Genomic DNA, 14235 nt, shown 5'->3' with positions numbered 1-14235 from the left:
TTCCATTTGTTTGAGCCAAAACCAGAGAGATGCAGTTTGCATTTGGCCATTTCTGAGCAAAACAATGCAGAAAAGATAATGTATTAAAAATGATCGCTTCTATTGGTCGTGTTCAGTTCATATGTGTTAGTGATAAGTTCACCTGGTACCTGCTTTCAGCAAATGAAAAGGCCCAAGTAAATGTTTATGTTGTCAGACCAGATCTTACAAAACATTTATGTGAAATTTATAGTATTATATATAGTGTCTTCATGGGAAACTCACTTTTGTTCCACTTGAGTGAACCCAATATAATTTTATGAATAAAAACTGGAACAAAAAAAAAAGCCATAGGAGATCTCTTCTAAAGAGATCTCTTCTCTTCACAAGGTCAAAGAGGGGCTTATTCCACATAGCTATGTTAGGAGATTCTCTGGAAAGAAAGTAGCACATCATCAAGACTGAAATGAATAATGCTGTACTTGTTCTTATCAATACATTAGTGATTTCTTGAAGCACACTGGAGGTTGCTGCTGGGGATACAGTGTTAACTTGGTACAGGCTAGTCCAGGAAGAACTCCCTGCTCTTCTGTGACTAGACTAGATTATTACAGTTTCTGACTTAGCAATAATTTGGGCCATTTGTATCTTCAGTAGACTACTTCATAGTAGATATAAGTAGATATAAGCCTTGTTAATTCTCCTTAAATTTCAGCTAAGCTATTTATCTTGAATTGGGATTATCTGCATGTTTCCTATGGAATGATGAGAATAATGAGCAATTAGTGCACAGCAAACCAGCTTTTCATGAAAATTCTTTCCTTCTGTGTATATTCTACCTATCGTTAATTGAAACTGACCTTTATATTTTGAATTGCTAACTCTCTAGAGATGCTCAGGTCTTAAAAAAAAGAAAAAAAACCAATGTTTCATTAGCTTATCCATACTCTATTTATTAGTTAACTAATGTTAAGGAGGTTCATTATCATTAACAAGGGTAATATCCAACTATAGTTTTATATAGCCATTACAAGTGCATTGATGGTGTTTAGTAAAGGTTCTTGTTTTCATAAATCAGAATTTATAATGCTAAAATTGACAGATTTTTGTTTGGTACGCATTGGATGTGCTCTGAATGACAGTATTTCACCTTCCCAGGTAAGTACTTGTTAAAGAAAAGTGCAAGCCCATTACAGAGCACTTTCCAGGAACTTTGATTCAGGACTGTACAATCCATACAGATTCTGTACCACCTCTCCTTTGCAATTAAGGTTTAAAATACTGACACTAAGTTGGAATTAAACCATCTAGTTTGTCTGCCCTGTGGAACATAAACTATCAGGGATATATGTGCACATTTATATATAATATATTTATAAATATTTCTTTGTAAACATACATTTAATTTTTTACGAGATCAATAAAATAAACTAATAGTTTAAAAATTCTGTCTGTAATTTGCATTTCATGGAGAACTGGATATGTTTCTTAAAATTATGCAGACAAACAGTAGAAGAATCATAGAATATCTTGAATTGTATGGGACCCACAAGGATCACTGAGTCCAACTCTTGGCTCTATACAAGGCCATGAAAAAATGAGACCATATTATTAGAGCATTGTTCAGAAACTTCTTGAACTCTGGCAAGCTTGGTGCCAAGGCCACTGAGGAGTTCCCGATCACCCTCTCTGTGAAGAACCTTTTCCTGATATCTTACTTTAACCTCTACTGTAGCAGATTCATTCTGTTCCCTTGGGTTTTATCATTGGTCACCACTGAGAGGAGATCAGTGCCCACTGCTTTGCTCCCCCTCATGAGGAAGCTGTAGGCTTTCCCTCCATTTCCTCTTCTCTGAGCTGAAAGAATCAAGGGACTTCAGCCACTCCTCATACATCTTCCCCCTCTATAGTCTTCACTATCTTCGTAGCCCTCCTTTGGATACTCTAATATTTTTAGATCCTTTTTGTACTGTGATGCCCAAAAACACACAGTATTCAAGGTCAGGCCTCACCAGTGTTGTGTAGAAAGGGACAGTAACTTATCTTAACCAGCTAACAATGCTGTGCTTGATGCACCCCTGGTTGGCCCTGTGGTTTGGCCTTCTTGGCTGCCTGGGCACACAGTCAACACATATTCAAGCCACTGTTGGCCAAGACCCCCCAGATTCCTTTTAGAAGGGCTGCTCTCCTGCATATCATCCACCAGTGTGCATATGTAGCCTGGTTTGTTCCTTCCCAGGTGCAGAATCCAGCACTTGCTCATGTTAAAATTCGTGATCGCCTGGCTCTGTAATTTGTCTAGATCTCTCTGCAGGACTTTTCCACCCTTGAGAGAATTAACAGCTTCTTACAATTTAATATTGTCAACCAACCAACTTGCTCAAAATGCTTTCTAGTCTTACATCCAAGTCATTTATGAAAACATTAAAGAGAAGCCTGCTAGCAGAGCAAGGGAGGAGATTGTCCCCCTCTATTCTGCTCTGCTGTGGCCCCAGATGGATACCAGGTCCAGGTTTGGGGGCCCCAAGATGGGAAGGATGTGGAGCTTTTGGAGAGGGTCCAGAGGAGGGCTGGAGCACCTATCCTATGAAGAAAGGGCTTGTTCAGCCTGGAAAATGGAAGGCTGCGGGGAGACCTCATTACGGCCTTCGGGTATTTACAGAGAATTTATAAACCGGGGGGAAATCAACTTTTTACATGGGTAGATAGTGACAGGACAAGGAAGAATGGTTTTAAGCTAAAGGAAGGGAGATTTACATTAGATGTCAGGGGGAAGCTCTTTACTGAGGGAGTGGTGAGGTGCTGGAAGAGGTTGCCAGGAAAGTTTGTGGTTGCCTCGTACCTGGAGGTATTTAAGGCCAGGCTGGAGGGTGTCCTGGCCAATTCTGATCTAATACTTGGTCTAGCAGCTGCCAGCCTTGCCTTGGCAGGAGGACTGGAAGCTAATGACACTTGAGGTCCCTTTCAATCCAAGCCTTTCTATGATTCTGATTCTATGATTCTATGATTCTTTGATTCTATGAACTGGCCCTAAAAAGGAACCGCACAATTGACTATCTTCCAGCCTGATAGAACCCCATTTACTATAATCCTTTGGGCCATCAGGTAATTACTCTCCTGACACGTGTTTTTTGTCTAGATGTATACAGGACATTTTAACCAGAAGAATACTGTAAGGAAACAGTATTGAAAGCTTTACTGAAATCTGAAAATATAACATCAACTGCTTCCTTTTGTCAATTAGATGGGTGACCTTGTCATAAAAGGGAATTAAGTTAGTTAAACAAGACCTTCCCCTCATGAACCCATGCTGGCAGTGACCAATGACCACATTGTCCTTCAGGTGTTTTTCAATAACTCCCAGCATAATTCTGCCCATAATTTTACCAGGCACTGAAGTGAGACTGACAGGCCTGTAATTACCAGGGTCTTCCTTCTTGCTCTTCTTGAAAATTGGAACATTTGCAAGCTTTCAGTCAACTGGGGCCTCTCCAGATTCCCAAGACTGCTGAAAAATAATTGAGAGAGGTTTAGTGATGACAATGGCCAGCTCTCTGAGTACCCTGGGATAAATCCCATATGATATGGACTTGCATGCATCCACGTGGAGCAGCAAATCCCACACAAGTTCAAGCTTGGATGGGAGTTGATCATTAGTGCAGTCATAGTCCTCCAACTCAGGGGTCTCACATGAGGTCTCATATTTTGAAAGCTGTTTTTATTAAGATGATAAATTGGAAATTAAGGTTGATAAAAATGAATGGATGCTATGCTGAATTGTAAATGTACAGTCTTTTATACAGGGATTTCCATACTGTCCTTTTAAGGGTAAGGTAGACTTTGAGCTGTCACATCTCATGACTGACAAATAATGTTCCTGCAGCAATATGCAATGGCTGTATGCTATAATATCATGTTAGAAAAAGGCATATTCAATGACGTTCAATAGCTTCTTACTTTAAGGTTCAGAGAAGTGCAGGTAAGCACTGAGTTGCTTCATGGACATGGGCAATGTAATTCTATCTGCATTTTACCATTGTTTTTTCCCTAAACATTTCAAAGCATTCAGTGGCAGAGTTGCGTATGCTGTGTCCACAGTCCTGGAAAATGAATAGATGGAAAAAAAGGAACACCAATTAGTGTCTGCTGTGCTGGTGATTTCTTGGCTAGGTTTCTGCTCAATGGAAATTGGAGTGAAGTAACTAATTAATGTCATATCAGACAAAGAATATGTAAAATAGTAACAACTTTGTCCATTTATCACAGATTTCTGAAATAAGGTAAAAGCCTCCTTATCCTACTCCAATACGTTGAACTGCTTAGCTCTTTGCCTATGAGCACACATCTTCTCTTTAAGCTCCACAGGGAAGGTTTTTCCCTTGTATTTTTGCATCTCTAAACTCTGGAAGGTTTCATAAATTCTTAACAGATTAAAGAAGAAATTTCTTGCTTGCTTCTTTACAGACTTGCCATCAGAACAGTTGATCTGATTTCTTTTCAGTTCTCATCCTTGATATTCTCTAATAGGCCTGAAGAAAACCATAATGATATTACAAGCACAGCTTGAAAAGCTGTTAGGTTTGTTTGGAATGAGATGGCGATTTCACAATAGCAGAATAGTGCAGGTTTCAGAGATGCCTGCAGGCTTGCTACCAGAGTGAAAAACAAAAATGTCAGTATTCATGAGACTTAAGATTACATGCCTTATATATATATTTTTAATAAACTATGAGTATATATAGATATGTAGAAAGAGAATGCACAAATTACATTAAGGAAGACAGTTTAGAATGAAAATGATAATGAGAATATTAGTAAACAATTCAAAGATTTTATGATTATTTGTGAGTGCAATTGTGAGGCTAGAAATTGTAGTTTTCTCTCTTTTAAAAGTGGAGATGGCAGACAAACAAGAGCATCTGTGAACTAAAGAGAAAACACTTTCAACCTAGGTTACCCATTCTGTCAGTTTTTCCCTTTCCCTTTGGTCTCCCTCCGAGCTGCTGTTCAGGGCTGAACTCTGCATCAGCTGTATCCCTGTTGTACACAGGTATAAGTCCATTAAAAGATAGACTAACTTTCGTAGCTGAGAAATGATGTCTCAAGCAAACATCACTATTGTTAGTGGAAAAAAAAACAAAAAACATTTAAGTACTGAACATTTGTTTACATAAAACACCTGGGAAAAATAAGTCTATTTTGTAGATGCTGCTGCAACCTTTAAAATTATGGCATGGTCAGCTTGTATGGCCAAATGGGATATAACTGACTTTGGCCTAAATCTCTGCTCTTTGTGACAGAAATAGGAAGTTAGGAGGAAGTTATACTTTGACCATTGTGTATTGTGTAGGTTTCATCAAGAGTATCTCTTTTAGAAGCTGGATAAGTCATATCAGCTACCCATTTTTTAAAACATGCTGCACAATAAGCAGAAATCACAATCAAACAGGTTGTTCAGAAAAGCTGGAATCTCCATTTCTGAAACCTGATTGAACTCAGTCTAGATCTGTAGTTGCCCTGCCTTAAGGAGTCTAGAAAGGTCCTCCAACTTAAATTATTTTGACAGTGTTTAGTGATATTTCTAAGACATAAAAATGACCTGCTTTTCCATCTGAAGTATTATTTTTACATTTTTAATTAAAAAATAATTTTAGCACAGATTCAGATTATGTTCATCAGAAATGGTGAAGCTTGCAAGACTGTTTCTGCATCCCTTGCTGAAGTCATTGAAAGATGACTCTGTGATCTGTACACTGTTCAGTAAATTGAGATACTAATGTAACTGAGTACAACTTTCTATGTTGTACATGGCTTTTCTTAAAATTATGTAAAATAATAAAAAAAATGATTTTTACTAAAAGAAGTTTTTAATGAAAATTCAACTGCTGAGCATAATAAATATTTAGATTGCCTATCAGGTTAACATCTGAATAATTTTCAAGTAATTATTGAAAATGGCATGTTTTGGACTGCAGTCTGTTTCATGTGATAGAATAGATGATATTATTTAATTTATCACTGAAGTTTCTGTAAATTTCTGAATGCCACTGTAGACTGATCACGTTATTGCAAGGCATGCAATCAACTTCACAATTACTCGCTCATGGATATTGGTGCTAAGCTTATATTTATACAAGCATTTGACATGGTAATCAATGTGATATCATGCAAGATTGATTAAAGTTGATCACGCCATAACTCATTTTTGCTTTGTGAAACTAATTTAGGGTAGACTGATGAAAGAAAGCTGCTTGGAATATTTAGATTCCACTGTGTGTTCAATGTTCTTTTAGAGGTAATGAATAAAAGTGGCAATGATTCACTGCTTTCCTCAGAGTGCACAGAAATAAAATAAAATAAAATAAAATAAAATAAAATAAAACAAAATAAAATAAAAAAGCAACAAACTTAGAACAAATGTTGGTCTTGCTGTAGTTGCTGCAAATAAAGGTGACTCTAGCAGACCTCTGAGGACACAGAGTAGCTCACAGACTTGCCTGTGTATTTCAGGTAGGGCACTGAAGCAAGGATGGGTGCACTCGTGTATTTGCCTAGCTTTGTTTCTTAGCCGTGTCTGGAAAATATTTGTCTGGAAAGTCTTCTTTCTTCAGGTATGAGTTTTCTGACATCCAGGAAGGAAAACCCAACATTTGAATTATTGAGAAAGGGAAACGTAATAGCTGTTGGCAGCACTTCCATAATACGAAGTGAATATTCATCTTCCTAAGAAACACTTCTCCTTAAGAAAACGCTCGCAGTGCTGTCATCGGCTGTTTAGTGAGTTCAGAAGTTGAGTGATTTACGCCAATCCTGGCGAGCGCTGTGTTTTTGCCAGCCATCTGCCCCAGCTAATCTCCGAATTCCATCTCCAAACGGGGATGATTTACAACTTCCTTGATTAATGACATCTCTCATTTTCTTCCTAACGCGGAGCAATTAATCTCACCCCGTCCCTGGGGTCCACCGCAGTAATAGGTTTTGGGGGGAGAAACAGTCTGCAGAACTCCTCCTGTATATGACACTTTTTTTATTTTTCCCCTGCCCTCTCCCTTTTCCCCGCGTCGCACAGCTGGCGGTGGGGTCGAAGTTACCCAGCGGGGTGCGCAGGTGCCGGTTCGGGCCGGGGCGTGCGGTGCCGGGCAGAGGAGCGGGGCGGCCGCAGCTGCAATGCGGATGGAGCCGGCGGCTCTCGGGAGGGGCGGGCGGCCGCGTGATGCGGGGGGGGGAGCGGTGAGTGCCCGCGGAAGGGAGCGTGGGCGGTGCGGGGCACCGGGGGGCGCGGAGCCTCCGCTCCGCCCCGCCACAGGAGGCGGGCAGGGAGAGAAGAAGGGGGCCCTGCGCGGAGCGGTGAGTGCGGGCTGAGCGCGGGGCGAGCAGCGCTGCCTTTCCTCTGTGTCCTCGCATGCCCTCCCCACGGGGAGCATCGGCACCCGGAGCTGCCCTGCGAAGCCGGGCTGGGGGACGCGGTGACACAAGGCTGGCAGCAGAAAGGTGCGCGGAAGGGTGCGCGGGGCTCCGCGCGGCCGCCTGTCACCTGCGGCACTGGGACCGCGCCCGGCACACAGCAGTGCCCGCTGTGCCCAGTGCCGGGCTGCGGGAGCGCTGCACAGTGCCTTACGGGGCCCGGGAGCTCGGGGCTGTTATGCGGAACGGAACGAGTTTAAAAGCGGCCGTGGTTACTCTCTTGGGAGGGCGAAGCAAAAAAACGTGCCGCAAAGCCAGTTCTATAGAAAGCAAAGATACGCTGAGCACAGAAGTGGCTGAGAGGGCCGGCCGGGTGCTACCTAGCCAACCTCGTCTTTGGGAGTGAAACCGTCCCGTTGTCTTGTTAAAGCAAATAATTACTGTCTGAAGGACGCGAAGCAGTAAGCTCTTTTTTCAGATCGCTCCGTGCGTGCGCCAGGAGCCGGGCTGGAGTTGCTGTGTGTGTGCCAGCAGCAACTCAACCGGGTGAGCTTCGCCGGCCCGAGCGGAGCGCTGCTGCCTGCGCGCTGTCGGGGCGTGAGTGATGCGGGAGGAGCAGCGGGTGCGGGAGTGCGGAGATGGGGATAGGGGTGGGTTCGTCCAGCATGGAGAGGGATTGCTTCTGGAGCACTCTTAAACTACCCAGAGGAAAGTGAAGGATAAGGTAGAGTGAAAAAACCTCTACCGCATTTAACGCTGCTAGCATACATGCGTGTTGATGGTGTTTTCTCTTAATAGCTCCTCGCCAAGTGCAGCATACGTCTGTGGAATGATGGAAACTGAAATAAAGGGAGTGGGTGTGGTTTTGAGGGGAGTGTGCACGGTTTGAGATGTAGCGCTGTGGCCGGGATGCTGGATTTTGAGTTACAGTTCTGCTGTGGCTGCGTTTAGCAATTGATGCGTCAGCACTGAGTTTGATGGAGCTGCACTGAAGAAAGTTATTTAAACAAACTCTTCCATTTCGTTATAAAATCTCCAGTTTTTGAAACCAGTCAGCTCATCTCTTTGTTTGTAGGATAATGCTGTAAAATTACTTGCTGATGATGTGTATGTTAGAAGACTCATTCTGTTACTTCCTAATTTTAGGAGTCTTTTGTCAATGATTCTATTGAGAAATCCTTTTTTCTTCTCTTTTTCCTTTTTTTTTTTTTTTTTTTTTTTTCTTTTTTTTTTCTTTTTTTTCTTTTTTTTCTTTCTTCCTTTTTTCCTTTTCATTTTCCTAACAGATCTTGTGAAGGGCGCCTAGGAGACATGGGGACAAAGGTCATCCAAGTTGCTTGAGAATGATATGTTGAAACTCAGTAGCAGGAGATGTTTGAGGGTCATGTTGTCCATGATTTGGTAGTCTTTTGACTATATTACTGATTAATATGTAGTAATTGTACATGACTTTGGTGTTACTGATTATAAGTAATGCAGTTTTCTCTGGAGAGGTGGAACTTGACCTTGCCCAGATTTGTGGTCCTTGGATTACTCTGAAGATTAATATTTTAGATGGCTTATCTTCCTATGCTGAGGAGTTTAGGGCATCTTTAGCAATATCACAATATTCCTTGAGTTTTGTCATTAGTTTTACTGGGGAGTACAACACAGCAGAAATCCTAGCTGTGGCTGGGCACTTGATTCACATTTGTCTTCCCACACTGTACATTTATAGTGGAAAACTGTCAGAGCAATCGTATTCTGACATGGTAATTCTACAGACTGTATACCATGTCAGTGTACCATGTAGTGCAGTGTTTTTACATAGTGTTGCACATGGCCATAGGAATGGAGGAAAGGAACTGTGGTTACTTAAATTAGCTTTTCCATTAAAGCCATGTGAGAGCAGTAAAGTTTTTATTTTATCAGTGTCCTACTGAAATAGTAGCATGAATAGAGGAGAAAGGAATAACTTTAACCAGAGTTTGTACTTGATACTGTAAGTCCTGTGCTTTACATTTGTAGTAGCTCCTTTGGTAACTATTTGGTCAATGTCAGATGTTTTAAATTCCTTGGAACTTACCTTTCACTTACCTCTTTAAATTCTGGAAGTGCAAGTCACTGCTTTATTGCACTTAATCAATAGTTAATCAATGTATTCAAATTGCATTCAGAGTGTAATCAGAAAGAAAGCATTTTAATTTTAACAGCTGCAAAACAGTGTTAAAATTAATTCGTATTTATAGCATAGTCACCTTCTCCAGCTTCTTTTCATTTGCATGAAAAGATGACAGTGTCTAATGACAGCTTGGATTTTTTTCCTTTAGTAACATGAAAAAAAAACAAACAAACCCAAAAAACACCAAAACACCCACCTTTCTTCATTCATTTCTTAGTGCTTTCAACTTTTACCTGCCATTGCTGCCAACCAGGGTTAAGTTTGTGGTAAAGATGGTGCAGGAAAAGGTGCTAGTGTGAACATACATCATGATTTCAATGTGCTATTCTGGACTGTTCTGACATGAAAGTTATCCTCTCTTCCAGTAGTGAAGTTATTCATGAGATAAGTTTATTCGATATCTCCCCTGAGCTGTCAGCTTTACTTATCACAACTGCAGCCTGTCAGAACTGTGTCCTGTCCTTAGGCTGCTGCAGGCAAGGAGGATGCCCCAGTAATATCAGAGGTGGTTTTCAGCCTAATTCCATTTGCAGACCATTAAAAATGCTCCAGTGAGAGTATGCTTTTTTATTAGAAGGGAGGCATGAAGGAGAGAAGCTATAATTTTCATGTTACAAGATGATGAAATTGAGGCCTTGGAATGATGTTATGGTTAATTAGCTCTCTTGTTCTTACCATATGTAAGTTTTGTTCTGTAACATAAATTTAGGGGGTTGTTTAGAAATAATAATAATAATAATAATAATAAAAAAATAAAATACTCACCTGAGGATAAGGGGCATTTTTAGCACAAGAGCGACCTGAATAAAATTTACTTTCAAAAATTCACAGACCATTTCTCCGTTAGATAAAGATTATCTCTTGTACAGAGGGGTTTGCATGTTTAGCAGTGGTATGGGCTCAGGGAAATAGTTGCATTTAGTTTCTGTCAAAGCTTGAAATGTCATGCCATGTAATGTACCAATCCAGTTCCCCTTCAATCTGTTTAAAATGTGTCTTCAGAAATCTTTGCTTTTGGCTCTTGCCAGAGATTAAGCCCTCTTGAGTGATTTCCCTTCTTCTATGTCAGGTTTAAGCTGCTTCTCTGTGCTAAATCCACACTGTATGCAGCCTGGCTCTATATTCTTGTTTTTCCTCCAGGAACTCTGAGATGAGTGTCTCTGCTGGCTCATGCCTTGGTCTGTGCTTGGGACTGACTCCCCACCTCTGCAGGACATAATGTACTCTTATCAGTTCCCCCTGAAATTGTGGAATATTTGAATGCTTTCCAAACAAATTGCTTTTGTAAGATGAATATTAAAAAAACTAAAGTGTAGATAATTCCTGATATTCTTTTCTCGCACTAAAATACCAAGGGCAGCTAGGAAAGTTTCCCCAAAAGTTTGCAGAGCTGAAACTCTGATATTAATAAAGAATTTTGAAAGAAAAAGCATCTTAAGCTTAGAAGAATTTTAATGGCTATAACAAAAATATAATTTTGTGGGGTTTTTTTTTGGTCAGTTGCAATGAAACTGCTTGCATTTCAGGTAATAACAGATGCTGTTATATAGCTCCTACTTCTTCATTAGACATAGAATCATCAAATGATTTAGGTTAGAAGGGATCTTTGATTAGGCTGACTAGGGCTTCATCCAGCCTGGCCTTGAACCCCTTCAGGGATGGGGCATCTACAGCTTCTCTGGGCAGCCTGTGCCTCAAAATCCTCTGAAAAATGTATTTCTAATGTTTAATCGGAATCTCCCCTCTTCTTGTGAAAAGCCATTACTCCTGGTACTATCACTACACTGCTTTGATAAAAAAATCTCACCCCATTTCTCCTGTAGGTCCTTTTTATGGACTAGGAGGCTTTAATGAGGTCTGTATGGAGCCTTCTCTTCTCCAGGTTGAACAAGTTCAGTGCCTTAAACTTTTCTTTGTAGGAGAGGTTCTCCAGCCCTCTGATCATCTTCATGGCCCTCCCCTGGACTCTGTCCAAAAGCTCCATGTCTTTCTTGTGCTGAGAGCCCTAGACATGGATGCAGTACTCTAGGTGGGATCTCACATGAGCAGAGCAGATGGGAACAATCACCTCACTCACCTTACTAACTACGCTTCTTGTGGTGTGGCCTGGGCTAGATCCAGTTTTGTTGTCTTTTTTACTACCTATACTGCTTCTTTTTCTGTTTGATTGCTAATAGCCTTTTTTTCTTCATACTCCTATTTAGTATTGAAATTCCCTAGAGCAAGACAACAGAAAATTTAAACATAAGAGTTTTAATGCTAACACTTTTGATGTGTTAAGCTTCTTTGCGTGTAGTATTTATTACTATTGAAGTGTCTGTGAGTAATTTACAAAAATATTTGTATGTATGTATTGTGAATGGTATGACATTGTTCTTTACTGTGCTAAGACTTCTGGACAGTCATTCATGGAATGTTTAATATTAGTTTTGTCTAATAACATTAGAGCTAGGTTGTAGACTTATTTATTTAATTTAGGTTAATGTGCTTGAGGGGGAGAATGAACACATGGTTATTGCCTCAAATAATTAACAATATGAGTTCTTAACTATGCAAAGTCTAAATTGTGTTATCTGTCTGAAATACGAACGCTTCTGTTAAAATCCCTGATGTTGTAGGGAGGCAGAATTACATTTTGTATAAAAAGAAATGAAAAATGTGCTGGTTGAAGTCACTAGATTTACTTTCAAAAACTATAAATTGTAGCTTATATTTATTAATCCCTCTTTTTGTGCGTGTGTATCTATTACATCAAAGTGGGTTTTATTTGTGTTTTTTTTTTAATTTCCAAAAAGGAAATGAAGGTGACCAGGAGTCTACCCTACATACGTCGATAAGTTTTGCCATAATGCTAACAATTTCTTTGATGTGTACGTAGGTTTTATATTCCTATTCTGAAGTTAGCCAATATAATACAAAATGTCAGAAATCTGTATTTTTCAAAATAAGCTTTATATGAATGCATTTCTGAGTTTTCTGATTTTGTTTAAAAATGTATTGGCTAAATCCTTTGAGAGTTTGCAACACTTTGCTTTCAGTGGGGCTTAGTCTGAGTGTAGTGGTTTTCACTCCTCCCTGTCTTCAAATTCAGTTCTGTCTCTAAGAGTGAGATGCATTCTCTGATTGCCTTTAGTATATGTAAGATTGGATTCTAATAGTCCAATAACAGTGTAATTTTGTGTTGTTCCTCCAATTAGGTACAAGAAGATGAATCTCAAAATAATAGCAAACAGGTCAAATGTTTTGAGAAATCCACTATAGTGACTATGTGATTATGTGAGTTATTAGTTGCATGTAAATCTTCTTAAGGATGATGGATGGAAATCCCAGGTAGAAACAATGGTAACAATACACCTTTTGTGGTCTCTGAAATTAATTTAATAAATGTTTTGGAGTTTGACTAATATACATGTAATGACTTTTTTGTTTAGGTCAATGTAAAGCCTAATGTATCTTGGAGATTAGTATTGATCAGGTGAAGCCAAAATCAATCTTGGATTTTGAGGTTCATTATACTTGGAAATAGGATGCGGTACAGAAGTTACACACATGTTAGGTTGTAGTAGGCTTTTACAGTAATTACGGACGAATAAACTTTAAATTATCTGCAGCGTCTAAAAGTAAATAGAAAACCTGGTAAAAGATCAGTTATCTAAATAAACAATTAGTGAAACTGTATGTGTTTTCTTAGTTTGAAGGATACTCTTGAAATCACTATTAGAGTTCCCTTTTGCTTCAGCAGGAGAGGAATTTTGTCCTCTCTGTTGAAATTCATGAGCTGATGCTGAGGAAAAGGCTAGCTGTTTTTGTTTAGATGTACTTCTTCTAAAATGGAAAGTTGTTTTCTGTCTTGGCTGTCTTTCTTAGATGTTCTGGTCAAATTGAATTTCTGCAGCTGGAGAAGTACATGAGTAGAGAAGGGGAAAGAGGTGAATTGCAATATAACGTACCCTTCAAATATTGCATGGTAAGCATAATCGATTTCACTGAAGGTGAACTACTGCCATTTAGTAGATAGGAAATGTCCGAACAGAACATGCACATGTATATTTTAACAGTTGTTTTTTTTTTTCCTGATATAAAACATCTGGCCTGAGTACACACGTTAAAACAAACAGTTGGAAATTCTGAAGATATTTGTTGAGAGCGTTCAACAGAAGTAATCTTTCTGAAAATCTGATTTTTATCGTATTGTCTGTTCTGTGTGAAGTGAAATAGTGCAAACAGAGCTTTATCCAAGATTCTTTTGTAGAACAAATTGTGCTTTCCCCTCAGATTTTCATAGCATGTTGTTAAAATAAATGAAGTTTGTACTATATGTCTTCTACTCAAAAGTAATATTTGTCTTCTGAGAGCTTCAGGTGGTTCTCCATAAGAGATTGATATCAGTGTGATTCTACTTTGCTCTATCATTTGGCCTTTTATAGATATATAACAAAATGATTGATAGATTATGCATTTCTATTTATTAATGTTTATATATTTATAATTTTGATGATATCTGATTGGAAGTTCATATACACATGTGCATATACATCATGTTTGGGATGTCTTTGAAAATAAAAATTTAGATAAATGCAAACTGTTGATACTAAAAATAATCTTCAAAGCTGCTCCTGTTGAAATTGACTATTAATAATGAGTTGTATCCCAGTTTATAACCTGAGACACCAACGTGCAAAAGTTAGAAG

General features: G+C 39.3%; 1 protein-coding gene across 1 annotated transcript in view; it reads left to right on the top strand.

Moving 5' to 3' along the window:
- Nucleotides 1–7217: 7217 nt before the first annotated feature.
- THSD7A (thrombospondin type 1 domain containing 7A) overlaps nucleotides 7218–14235 on the top strand; it is a 256577-nt gene continuing 249559 nt past the window's right edge. Inside the window, exon 1 of the mRNA XM_048952274.1 lies at nucleotides 7218–7326. The gene's annotated coding sequence lies outside the window, so the exon portion shown is untranslated. The remainder of the gene's footprint in view (nucleotides 7327–14235) is intronic.

This window comes from Lagopus muta, chromosome 7 (genome assembly GCF_023343835.1).
Source record: "Lagopus muta isolate bLagMut1 chromosome 7, bLagMut1 primary, whole genome shotgun sequence".
Classification (NCBI taxonomy): domain Eukaryota; kingdom Metazoa; phylum Chordata; class Aves; order Galliformes; family Phasianidae; genus Lagopus; species Lagopus muta.
Note: the sequence above shows the minus strand (reverse complement) of the source record. Positions and strands in the feature narration are given on the sequence as shown.